Source organism: Protopterus annectens, chromosome 3.part0 (assembly GCF_019279795.1).
Source record: "Protopterus annectens isolate FY-2018-M chromosome 3.part0, PAN1.0, whole genome shotgun sequence".
Taxonomy (NCBI): domain Eukaryota; kingdom Metazoa; phylum Chordata; order Ceratodontiformes; family Protopteridae; genus Protopterus; species Protopterus annectens.
Window position 1 is genome coordinate 195,813,357 of NC_056731.1, and position 12,910 is coordinate 195,826,266.

The following is a 12,910-nucleotide window of genomic DNA, read 5'->3' on the forward strand; positions in this document are numbered from 1 at the left end:
ATATTAAATAATACCAGCATTTTATTTACTGTGACATTCAGTCTGTAAGGCTTGAATAAAGTCTTCCAAACGGATGTAAACGAAGAAGTGTACAACATGTATAATAAATCAGCTTTACAAAATTGCCTGCATCTCCAACATTCAGTGTTACCATTTACCCCAAATTTTGCTATTCTGTGTGGTATTAAAAATGCTGTATGTAGAAATTTCCTGGTAAGTATACGCCATAATTGAACCAGAGAGATGTTTCTCTCTGATTTCAGTAAGTATATTTTATTTCTTCCAGAGCATGAATGAGCCTTATTTAATATGATGAGGTTCTAAAATGTATTATTTAAGTTGCTATATAAAGTGAGGATTTTGTATGGTCTAGAAATTATATTTTTGGACTATTAAGTAAATTTTGACAGTAATTGTATTAGTTTTGGTGTTTCCTTATATTGAGATTGAGCTAAACATAAGAATCTGTTTTGTGCATGACTTTATATTTGTATATGTATCCAGTTTTGGGGTATCAAAGTAAAATTCTAATAAAGATTTTATGGATTTTATTTTAGTTCCTTTAAGACAGTTATGCCAACCTGTAAAATTATTGTTTTTCCAAGTGCTCAATTTTTTTATTGAAGACATTTTTAGTTGTAATGAAAGGAATTCATGTCAAACCATATTTTAAATGTATATTTCCATAAATTATAGACAATTTAAAAAAAGAAGTTAATGTGATTTGATTGTATAGAAGAGTAAATATTATACTGCATATAGTTGTACAGATGCAGCAAGTACTCCCTTATTGGGAGCCATTTTTAGAGAAGGGACAATTATATCTTGGCAAGTTTTTAGGGAGAGGTTTCAGATAGCTGAGGATTTATATGTTTTATATGAGAGTCTTTTTACTGGTCTTTCAGGTAATGAATGAAGGGCTCATGAGACTGCTTTATGGCCTGCTTGGATCAAGTGGGATGTGGAGGCCAGGTCTAGTGTGGGCATTTGGTATGGCTTAATCATCTAGTCATATAAAATGCTGATGATACCAAGGGTATTTTTATTGGCAAAGCTAAAGATTTCCTGGTACATGCAGCTTCAAATAACCATTGACTCATCGGTTTGGGTTTCCATGTTAGCTGCAGTCAGTTATGTACAGATGCCTTAAACCAGTGGGTGATAAAGCTTGGGATGTCAGGATGAGCTTAAGAGTATACACATTTGTCCTTATTTGATTGTTATGTATACTTACATTATCTATGTTTTTAGTACTTTTATACTGTTATGTTCACATTTGTGACTGTTTTTACTAATTGTTATTTAACAGTGCTGTGAACATGATTTCAAAAAAGATATCTAATTTTTTTAAAAAGTAAATTACAAAAAGTGGATACATAGTTCCTGATGATTAGCCTCAGACTAGAACGCATTTCAGTGGACTGTCATTCAGTGTTTTTGCGCTGTGTGTGTGTTACCAATGTGGACTTGCCCGTAACAGTACTTGTTACACTGTGGATGGAGGAAGGAAGAACACCCCCCCCCCCAACACACAACATAATTGCCCCACACCAGTTCTTCTGTTTTCAGTAAAAACATGAACCTTAGAATCTTTTTCTGTTGCTAAATACACCTGGTACAGGTATGATATTTGTAGACGAACTAGCTCATAATAGTTCTTTTTTGTCACAGCCACATACTCAGAGGTGCTCCCCAGAGGACCTTCTCTGATGTCTCCTCTTCCTGTGACCAGTTGGTCCATTCATTCCATCAGAATGGGAGTTGATTATTCCTGGACTAGCTGAGAGGTGCACATCCCATTCATTCCTGCCTAGAAATCCTAATGATCCTTCCTTTCCCATAGAGAGGGCTACATGGTTGGGAGCAGGCTCTTCTTCCGGTAGGAACTAAGCCAGCTGACTGGTCCTGAGAGGTGGCCAAACTGACCCTGCTTGAAAACACCTTCTACCCTTTGGTGTTTCCTCTGAGCATACAGTTGCTACCTCCTGAGGGAAATCATACCTTCATGAGAGTTTCCCCTTGGCTACTTGGCATGAGTGCACTGTGGTAGTAAAAGCTTTTCTGGCTAAAAATGCCATTGGTAAACACTTAGTGCTCCTGCTAATATTGCCTGTGTGTCGAGCCAGAGATGCTTTTCTCCCCACAGGATGGGCAAGCATGTAGTGGCCACTCACTGCCAACATCCTCCACAGCCAGGTCCTACAGGCATGTGAACCTCTAGCCAAAATCTGATCACTTGCACCATAGTCAGGGCATTACCTCTCTAGAGCAGGGAGCTGGTTTGGCACAGCTTTCATCTTCATCTAAAAAAAACATACATAAATTTGCTAAAATAAATACATCAATCTGATTTAAAAGCTAAAATTCTAGAGAAAGATCTTAAACTTAAACTATGGCGTTAGAAAAATGGATCCAAATGTCACCTTTTGAGATCTATAGAAATTGAAAAACATTGCGAGTTTGCCCAAAAAAGTTGAAATTTCAGTTTTGAAAATAGTCTCAAAGTTGTTGAGAGTGGACATTCCAACAATGAGGCAGCAGTACTAGTTGAAAATATATAAATCTTCATGGGGGTATTGAAGCCTGTGAACAATGGAGGAGTCATGTAAGTTCACTCTATTACCCTTAAAAATTCAAGTTTTGCAAGCAGCTGTTAAGACAGAGCAGAATCCTTTCATCAAGCTAATAGTTCAGGGCTTGTTTTCAGAAATAGCTCTCAAAACCAAGTTATTTGAGCCACTCAGGAAAATTTTGTGGCAACAGAGAATAGCTTCACTTTTTCCTGTTCAGTTAGAAGTATAAAGACCAATAACTTATTGCAACTTATTTTTTATACAGTTCTTGAGGCTGAACAAGTATTAGGGCTCATATTCTGCTCAAGAAATCCCAACCTATCAGCAGAGCAGTCCAAGACTTGCGGATATTGTACAGAGGCCCAGGAGGGGGGGATAGTACTGGGGGCACAAAAGAACAAACTGAGCTATAGGAGCAGTCCTAAAGAATAACTGATGGGTCCACTGAAGAGTATGAAAAGATGTGGGAGGGGGGGAAAAAATGCTTTGCTACAGCATCATGCTTGTTTTATCTCATTAGTTTAGGGGAAAATGAGAAGGAATGAAGGAGTTGCACACTGTAAGCAAGTTTTGTTTCTTTTTTTTTTTTCCTGTGGTTGCTACACTTGTGCCTTTTTACCGGTTTATTCAGTAGCACCGAAAAACATGCATCATCCAAGTGTCAGAGGTATTTGGTAAGAAAGGTGTTGTGACTGCCTCAGATTTAGATGGAAGAAAAGTATATGGTATAAAGATCAGGACTGCAACTTTAAACATAAATGGTTTGACCTACCATGTAAAACATGGGTGTACAAACTTTGGTTTGCCTGGGCCACATAGAGTGAAGAGGAATTGTCTTGGGCTGCATATAAAATATATAATATAGTTAACTGTTTCACTGCTACGGGCGACCAAAGTCGACCTCCTGGCTCTACTCTAGGTGCATTCAAGCAATAAATGTAATAACAAATGCCTAATTACAAGGTTTAAAATAATGAAAATAAAAGACCATGATTATATTACTGTATTTTTTTCTCATCACATAGCCAGGGACTTGCATATCATCTTACTTCTGTTCACCAAGTTACACCGTACTCATGCAAGAGTAGAGTTTGTTTCAACATTAAAACAACGACAAACAATCCTAATGAATCCTGACTAACCCTGCAGAAAGATATTAGGTAAAAAAAAAAATGTCATCCATAAATACACCCCCTCCCTCCCCAGGACACACTACATACCTAGTATATTTTTGACATGTGCCAGGATATTATATTTAAAAAAGAAAGTCATCAAAAGGCCCCAAAACACACAGACCACTGGCATCTGGTTAACCCTACCAATGTATTAAAAAAAATCATCAACAGCCCCAAACCACATTGACTCCCTATACCTGGTTAGCCTGAAATGTATATAAGCAGCATAAAGTTATGAAAAATAAATACACTGATACACACACACACACACACACACACACACACACACGCGCACACACACACACACACACACACACACACACACACACACACACACACACATACACACACACACACACACACACACACACAAAACCTCTGTTTCAGATAATGTATGCTAACACAAATCCTAATAATCAAGTAAAATTTGTTCCTATTTTGAGCCTTTGTCCCCCTTTTACTTTAGGTTCATCCAGATACTTGAGCTGAGTCAACAGAGCATACCTTTCAGCTGTCCAGTTTTTGTACAATATCCAGATTTTTGGCTCTTATGTTTGACTGTACCTCATAAAATGTGTAGTTTTCTGGTAAATGACTGGGGATTGAAGTCATTAAATAATGACAGGCATTTGAGTTTCAGACTTCATATTTCAGATAATACATGCTAACGGAAACCCTGTTGTTCTAGCAACTTTAGAAGTTTATAAGAGCAATATTTAAAATCTGTCCTTATTTTTAGTCATTTGTCCTCAGTTTTTTTTTATTTTTATTTTTATTTAACATTTGTTGACCGGGAATGTCCGACTAGGTTCCACAGAGCCTGTTTTCAGCGGAGGCCCGGGGAGAAACGCTCCAGATGCATGTCTTTGGAATGTGGGAGGAAACCGGAGTTCCCGGAGGAAACCCACGCGAACACATGGAGAACATGCAAACTCCACACAGAAGGCACCCCAGCCAAGAATCGAACCGGAGAACCTCTTACTGTGAGGTGACAACGTTAACCGCTGCACCACTGTGCCACCCAGTTATTTGTGGTTCTGTCCAGATTTCTTGTGCCAACAGGCTGACAGGTATGAGGCATGCAAAACTGTGATGCTGCTGCTGCCAGGGATCACTGCCACTCTTCGATCTCACACACACACACACGCACACACACACACACACACACACACACACACCCACACACACATCTGCTTTCATGCACATATTCACTCACACATGCAGACAGAAACATGCACACATACTTTTTTTTTCAGTTTCATTTATTTTTAATTTATACTCGCAAAACAGCAAAAGCACTACTTATCACTGTTCACTCTCTCTTACACACACACACACACACACACACACACACACACACACACACACACACACACACTGCTTATATACATGCATTTAATTACACAAGATCACTCTCACTCTCTCTCCCCATCTCTCGCGCACACATAGTATCCTCTGCTTTCATACAGGCATTCACTCACACAAGACTGCTGTCACTCTCTGTTGATCTGTCACACATACAGTCTCCTTAGCTTTCATTTCACTCACAGAAGATTGTTGTCACTGTCTCTCGATCTCTCTCACATACAGTCTCTTCTGCTTTTGTACATGCATTCACACACACATGCAGACAGAAACATAAACACAGTCATACATACACACCAATACAGTCAGGTGCCCAACATAAAAGTTATTCTTTCTGTGCAACCTGGTGGTTGGGGGACCACTGTCATACTGTAGAAGGGTGCTTGGGGGTTAGAAAGCAGTCATTTTATTATGCTGCTGTGGTTAAAATTATTCTCAACTGTTCCCGATTTCACTGAAGGTCCCTGATTTTATTTCAATGCTTCAGTTTCAGAAACTCCATGCTAACGTTAAACCTATTATGCTAGCATACAGTAATGCAGGTACAAATGGTTAAGTAAATCTGTGAGAAGTGACCAATTGACTGGTCTCTCTTCACTCTCTCTGTCTTACTGTTTCCCTTGCAACTAGAGCACGGGAAGAGAATGGGAGAGTAAGAGGACTAATTAGCAACCGCTTCACGTATGTGGCAGGCTGCTGACTTCACAGTCCTGGGTCCTAGTGCCTGCCAGACCCCCCCACCCCCCACCTTCATCCTCCTACTTATAGTAAATTATTTCAAATAGCACCCCTCTCTCTCTGACCACAAACTAGCTCAAATGGGGAAAACCCTGTGGATTTTTGTGACACCTCTCTGTATACAGAGAGGAAATGGGGCAGTTATTGTCTCATTTCCATGTAAACCTGCAGATGCTGTCAGCATGGTCTTAACAGTGGAATTAAACCTCTCAAGCCATTTGTTTGAGAAGGGTGGAGGGAATAGTTTTTAACTGCTTTACTCAACAGTGCTTCTACAAACAGGTCCTTGGGTCTGATGTAAAGTTAGACCCTCTGTCTATCAGTATTTCCTATATGGAGGCCCCTCCTGCCAAACATTTCTAACATAATACCTGACATATATCTGCCTCAGTAGATGACAAGGGCACAGCCTCAGGGTGTCTAGAAGCATATTCTACCATGCTACCCATGGCTACCCTGTTAAGTGGTTCTTCAGTAACAGCCTAAGGTGCCAGAGCAGTCTTAATTTTTGTCTTTTGATTTGTATAATAATCCTGGCTCCTGTGCTTCTTTTCACCTAGTGATGGGATACATCAGGGTGAACCCAAAATGGTGGCTGTAGAAGGAGAAATGGTACAGCGGTTGGCATATTTCGTAGGTCTAGCATTGAGAATATTTGTCCATAGCCCACAGTTCTCCTTTTTCAGACAGTCTAGGCAAAAAGCATACAAAGAAAGGGTCCTCCCCACAGTTTGAGTACTTGTTGAAACTAATAAGTAAAGTTAAAGGTCTTAAAACATTTTTTCCTGCGGAAGAATTTTAGAAGCCACATATTTCTGTGTGAATTCTACTAACCTTTACAGTTGTGGTACAGATTTAGGCTTACTACTGGCAACTATCTCTGTTCCTGTAGTAACCCCCTTTAGGAAAAAAAACTATAGTCTCCTTTGTTGCTTCCAGGATAAAGTAATATGGCATAGGATATCAAGAATTCCTTTGGGATAGCTGAATCCTTGTAAATAATATGCAGGGATTAAATGACCAAATTCTGAAATCTGTGTTTGCACAGTACTTTAATCTTTGCCATTGGCATTAAATATTTACTCTTGATTCAGCATTTTAAATAAATAAGTTCACAAGTATTTTGTCATGGCTGGATATTATGACAAAACAGTTGCATACTTCAGATCTTCTCAAACATTTAGTAGCTGTATTTAAAAGTATGCATATTGCAGTAAAACAAATTCCGTTCCCCTGGCCATGCATGCCACTGGCCATGTGGCTTCATCCCTTAATTAACTGGTCTGCATATGAACAAATGCTAGCTGATCATTTTTCTCTAAATGATTCAGTGACAGATAGTATCCCTTTAGGTTATTGACATGAGTGTCATGATTTAACATTGCTGGCAGTTATTTCTTGCATCTGAGTTTGATTTTTCTGTTCCTTAACAGGACTCACCTATACAAAATGTAGAATGTTGTGCAAGGCTGTGAAACTGAAATGCATACCATAGGTTCCTTGTTTTGTTGGAAATTCATTGGCAGCAATATTAAATCACTTAGAAATGGTGTAATTCATCAGGAAGCCCATCACAAAAGTGATTGATTTCTTGTTGTCTGCATCAGTTTAGTTTATTTCCTAACAGTAGGATCAGTAACTTGGAATTTGGATTCATGTATGTTATGGCTACCCTTACATAAAAAATGCTACTTTGTTACTTCGTGTTTGTCCAGTTATTTTGTTATTAATACTGTCCTGTTTTAGCAGCTGTTGCTACTAAATGCATGATTTTGCCATGTTAAAGTCAGTTGTTAATGTATCTGTTTCCTTCGGAAAAATGGTTATTTCAAAAATCATAATATGAATATATTTTATTTTCTAAAGTTTACTTGAGGTATAAAAATACTTCCATAAAAAATCCTAATCTTCTGGACTTTGTTGTATACCTAGCAGCCTTCCAATTTCTTCTTATTGTTGCACTGTAAAATACCTTTTCTTTCTTTTTCCAGTCTTTTCTAACCTTCTCTTGATTGATTCTTATAGTTTTCATGCAGTATTTTATATGTCATATAGTATGCCTCTTTTTAACTGCAACTTCTATTCTAGATTCAATCTCCTAAAACCTAGCCTTTCACTTACCACTCCCCTATCACTTTTTCTTTGCCTATATTTTATCAGTCCCTGATAAGGAAGGGAGTCTGTAACCTGCAGTTCAAACTTCTGTTTAGCCGCATTCCAAGCTATTGCCCTTTCTTTCCTGAGTTATTTGCTCCCAGTACCTTGGTTCATTTCCTACTTTCCTCAAGTAGATTCATACCTCCAGTTGCCTATTTTCTATAGCCCTACCTGCAGTTATCTCTTTTAGTAAAATCTTTCTCCATCCCTGCACTAGCTTAGTTCTTAAAATACTTTTGGCTGCTTTATTAATATAATCTACTGTATAGTTGTTATTCTCATTAAGGACTTTGTATCCAAATCCTAGACTTTATCTGTCAAACTCCCATTGTTCCATCATTGTTTCTATCTACTTTTGTTTATAACCTTCTGCTTAAATTCTGTATATCAGCTTAACTGTATAGCTCTAAATACCCATTCAAATTATGTAGCTCTAAACTACTTCATTCTATGAGGATAATCAACTTGTCCCATTTAACTATTACCCTGTTTCCCCCCTAAATACATTTCTTTAAATCTTTCAGCAGTTACCATTTTCAGCTTTTCCTCTGTTTGATAAAAAAAAATTCTGGACTTGTGTAGAAGACTAAAGGACTAAAAATGTCACTACTTGTATCTTACTGTCCATATCCATAATCAGGAGCTTAAAGCTTCTCAGTTTTTGTATTATCGTTTTAGTCTCTTCTCACATATCTTCAGCTGCCATACAAAATGATTTTAATCTGTACATCAAAATACTTCATCTTATGTCCCATAAGTAGGGTTATAGCTGAACCAATTCACCAACTCATGTGTGGGTACATGCTTTACCTCTGTAGCCTTTATCTTCATTTATTTTGTATCCCAGAAAGACTTGAAACTGTCTAAAATGTTCCACAAAACTAACATGACCTTTTCTGTGGATTTCACAAAATAATAGCATCTACAAATAATTGATAATCATTATAGCTGTTTCCTTGAATTTGAGAATTCTTTTTTTCTTCTGCTAATGACTCTAAATGAAAAGCAAATAACTAAGGGGAAAGAGGGCAAACCTGCCTTGTTCCCCTGTTCAAACATAGTTTGTTAGAGAGAAACCACCCCACCGTAATTCTTACCTCTTTACTAACATAACTATTCTGTCAGGTAAAACAAATGCTACCATTGCCCTGCTCATAAAATCCCAAGCTGAATGTATTGAGTACTTTCCCTGCATCAGGACTCGCCCACAAAAGCAGTCTTTTTTGTATACTTGCTTCCCTTTGGATCACCTTTGTTCTAGTAATATCAGAAGTTTACCTGTCCTCTAGAAAACCACATTGATCCATAGCTATCACTTTTATCAACACTGCTGCCCTTCTTTTAGCTAGTATACACCTAAACACTTTATCATCATCATTGAAATGGGTCTATATGAATCCAGGTATAAAGAAGGGTCTTCTTTATGCTCTTTTGATCATACAAGCAAACACAACTTTCTTTCAAGATATCGCCCCCCCCCCCTTAAAATATTATTAAACAGAATCTTCCAAATCATTATCACTTTATTCCCTCCTAACTTCCAGAATGCCATCTGTTCCTGGAGATTTCTCTTATGATGGATTATACATCACTATTTTTTATCTCGCCTTTCCTGTTTCGGCTATTACTTTTTGAGCTCTGTCTTCCATATGTTTTTCTATTTGTGCCTTTTCTTTGTTTCCAGTTACCTTTGCCTTATACAAATGTTCTTAGAAATGTTGAAATATCTGTAATACCTGTATAGCATCTCTGGTTATTTTTCTCTTCAGTGACTCCCTAAGTTTGGCTGTAACCTATTCTGCTTCTGATGTCTAAGTCATTGTTTTAAAAGTTTTTTTTTTTTGGTCTATAGCTGTTATCAGAAATAGTTTATTTTATTATTTATCCTGTGTTAACCAGATTAGTCCCACTAAGCTACTAACCTCCTTTCAGCGGAGACACAAGGTGGTAGTTCTACTACTGTGGGGAAATTTGGACACTTCCCTAACTCTTTTCAATAGCTGCCATGAGATCTTTTACATCCACTTGAGTTACGATCAACTTAAGCATATGGGACCTCAATTTAACTTTTCATCCAAAGGTCGACACACTCAGGAGGTGCAGCACCCCTCCTAATGCTGCACTGCAATGTCTGTAATACAGTCACCTGGAGTGGGAGTAGTACCCACAGCCTTATGGTTTTCTAGCAACAAAGGTGAGTGTGCCACAAGGTTGTTTAACAGCAGTTTATCTAAGCTTATGAATATTATCCAAGTACCCCCTTATTTTCCTTTTAACACTCCTGCTTTCGTTCGTATTCAGTAACACTTTATCCATTGTCGGCCAGTCTGTCTCTTATTTCCATTATTTCTGAAGTAATTTCAAACTTCCCTAGTAACCCTTATATTATTACCCATTCCCTGAATTCCTCACTGAAGTAGGAAAACACTGGTGTATCACTTTCACATCATTACCCTGCATCTTTAGCTTTATTTTTATTAGTGTGTGAGCTGGTAAAGTTATTATATAGATAGCAGAGCTTTCATTTAAATACACATGCTCCTGTGAAATATAACTTCTATCCAGTTTGTCCCAGTTATTATATCTTGGAGAATGTTATGTAAATTCTGAGTTCCCACAACTGGAATCATATATTCATATTAAATATTCTTATATACCTGTTCAGAATTCTACCTTCTTTCATTCTACACCCATTCCTCAGAAACATCCTCACTATTGCAAACCAGGTTCCAGGTTCCAGTCCCCACTCATAAATAATATTCCCTACTGAAAGCGTATTATGTCTTCACAATATTCTCATAAGCTCTATAACAGTAGTTTTAGATACAGTATAAATACATGCCAGCATAATTTGCCACCCCTGTCAGTTACTCCCTGTTGTCAGATATGTACCATTAATGCCTTATTTTTCCCATTTTCTTCCAGTAGTGTAGCCCCCCCCCCAACCTTGGTACAGGCAACCTGTTCCTATCAGGTATATCTGAAGAGTATGCTAAAGATATCTGTGACATCCTGCTAGCCTATAAATCTGTTATGTCTCCTGTCCTCCTCTACTTGATCCAAGTATCCCATCCTTCTAAAGTGTAAATTTCTCATTCTTTTTTCTCAAATTCTCATGCTCTGCTCTAGCTTATTGCTCCCAACTATTGGACATGACCATTCTTTTGAATATATATTTCCAGTTTGCAGCTTACATACACACAGTAACGTTTGGCAGGACAATCTTGCTTCTCATTTCTGTTTGAATACGTGTCGCATTTTCCCAAACTTTTCTTTTCAGTAAGAGCACTCAAGAAACAGACAAAAATAAACGCATTTCCAAAACTCCCCATACCCTTTATAGTAAAAGAAAAAAGCAATCAATGTATATATTCTTAAAAGAAAGTTCACCTCCAGATAGGAGCAGTTGTCCCAAATTGACAGTGACATCCACAAGAATTAAGTATTCTGAAGGTGAGGTTAATCGTACTAAAATGCATCTTAAGAGTCCATATTGCCTCATACACTGATTGCTGTTTGTTCTTTTCTTATCTGTATTTTCCTCCCAGATATGAAAAAGAGCTTGCAAGCTTTTAGTAAACATTTAACTTTTAACCTTAAGAAAAAGTGCACTGACTAATCAAACTGTGTACTGCACTACTTAATGTATTACAGTGCTAAGGCTGCTGGGGAAGCAACTGCTTGTATAACTTTATTTCCTACATTTTTTTCACTGCACTGCTTGCAAGTGTACCTATGAAATAATTACATTTTACCTTATAGATTTCACTCAGAATGCAAAGTTTACACCTTCTTGCAGGACTGCTGTTCCTGTATCTTATTCTGTACATAATGGGAGTGATGCTTTGCAGTCCTGTTTATTCTCCAGTTTCATATTGTTGCTGCTCATCTTCCTAATCATTTCAGTCTCCCAACACTGGTCTTTTGTACAAGTCTAAGGTACACCTGATTCTTCTGGTCATTTCCTAGGTTTTGTGTTCTGTCACTCAAGCATTTACCCTTGGAACAGTGGAAAAGATTTCATTGGTAAAGTCTTTCTGTGAGCTTTGTTATTGTTAAAAAAAAAAGTGACAAACAGAGTCCCCTTCAGCTTGCAGAATCATTCTTTGTTTGTTGTTCTTTGCTGGCTAAGCTTTATTCCTTCTTTAGCCTGTTTTGCATCCATAATTGTCTTAGATCCCCCAGGAAGTAAACATTTTGAAGAAAGCTGGATATGCCAGTTTGAATCTAATCTCACATCTGCCTCTTGACATCCCAGTTGCCAGGATAAATGTACATCTGTTTTGCCCTGTGTACAGCAAATAATAATTTTCCACAAACACTCTGGTGTTCACAGATTTTAACATTTTCCCTTCTGCCACAGTTTTATCAGAATATACACTGTCTGCTGGTATAATTGCATCTTTACTAATATAGGTCTCAGATGCTTTTTTATGGCCAAAGTGGGAGCATACACATGATGTGCCCTGTCAATTAACAATTCCTGCTGACCGAACACTAGTCCAGTAGCCGATTTGTACTTTCATAAAATAAATGCTGTCTGCTCCAGTTTCTCTGTTATGGCAAAAACATCTCAAAGTTTTCTTTGTGTGCAGTGTTTTTGTAATGATACTATCTTTTGAAACAGCTATTCATGAGAAGCCTGATTTTTACAGTTTTATCAGTTCATCTGCATAGCCACTTAATATTTCTTTTATTATTTCCAGCCTTTTGTTATTTAACATTATATATTCATCCATCTCACCTATTTTAAAACCAATGAGTACATTTTATTTTTTTCTCTAAATTACTGGAAGCCATCTCTTGTAATAGGCTGAAACTTAAACTGCATTATATTGAATAGCTGCAAGGTTCTTCCCATTGAGATTTTTTTCTTCTGTTCTGGTTGATTTTTCTTTTAAT

General features: G+C 37.6%; 1 protein-coding gene across 10 annotated transcripts in view; it reads left to right on the forward strand.

Moving 5' to 3' along the window:
* DIP2C (disco interacting protein 2 homolog C) overlaps window positions 1–12,910 on the forward strand; it is a 2,757,794-nt gene that overhangs the window by 2,180,362 nt on the left and 564,522 nt on the right. The gene's annotated exons all lie outside the window — the stretch shown is intronic.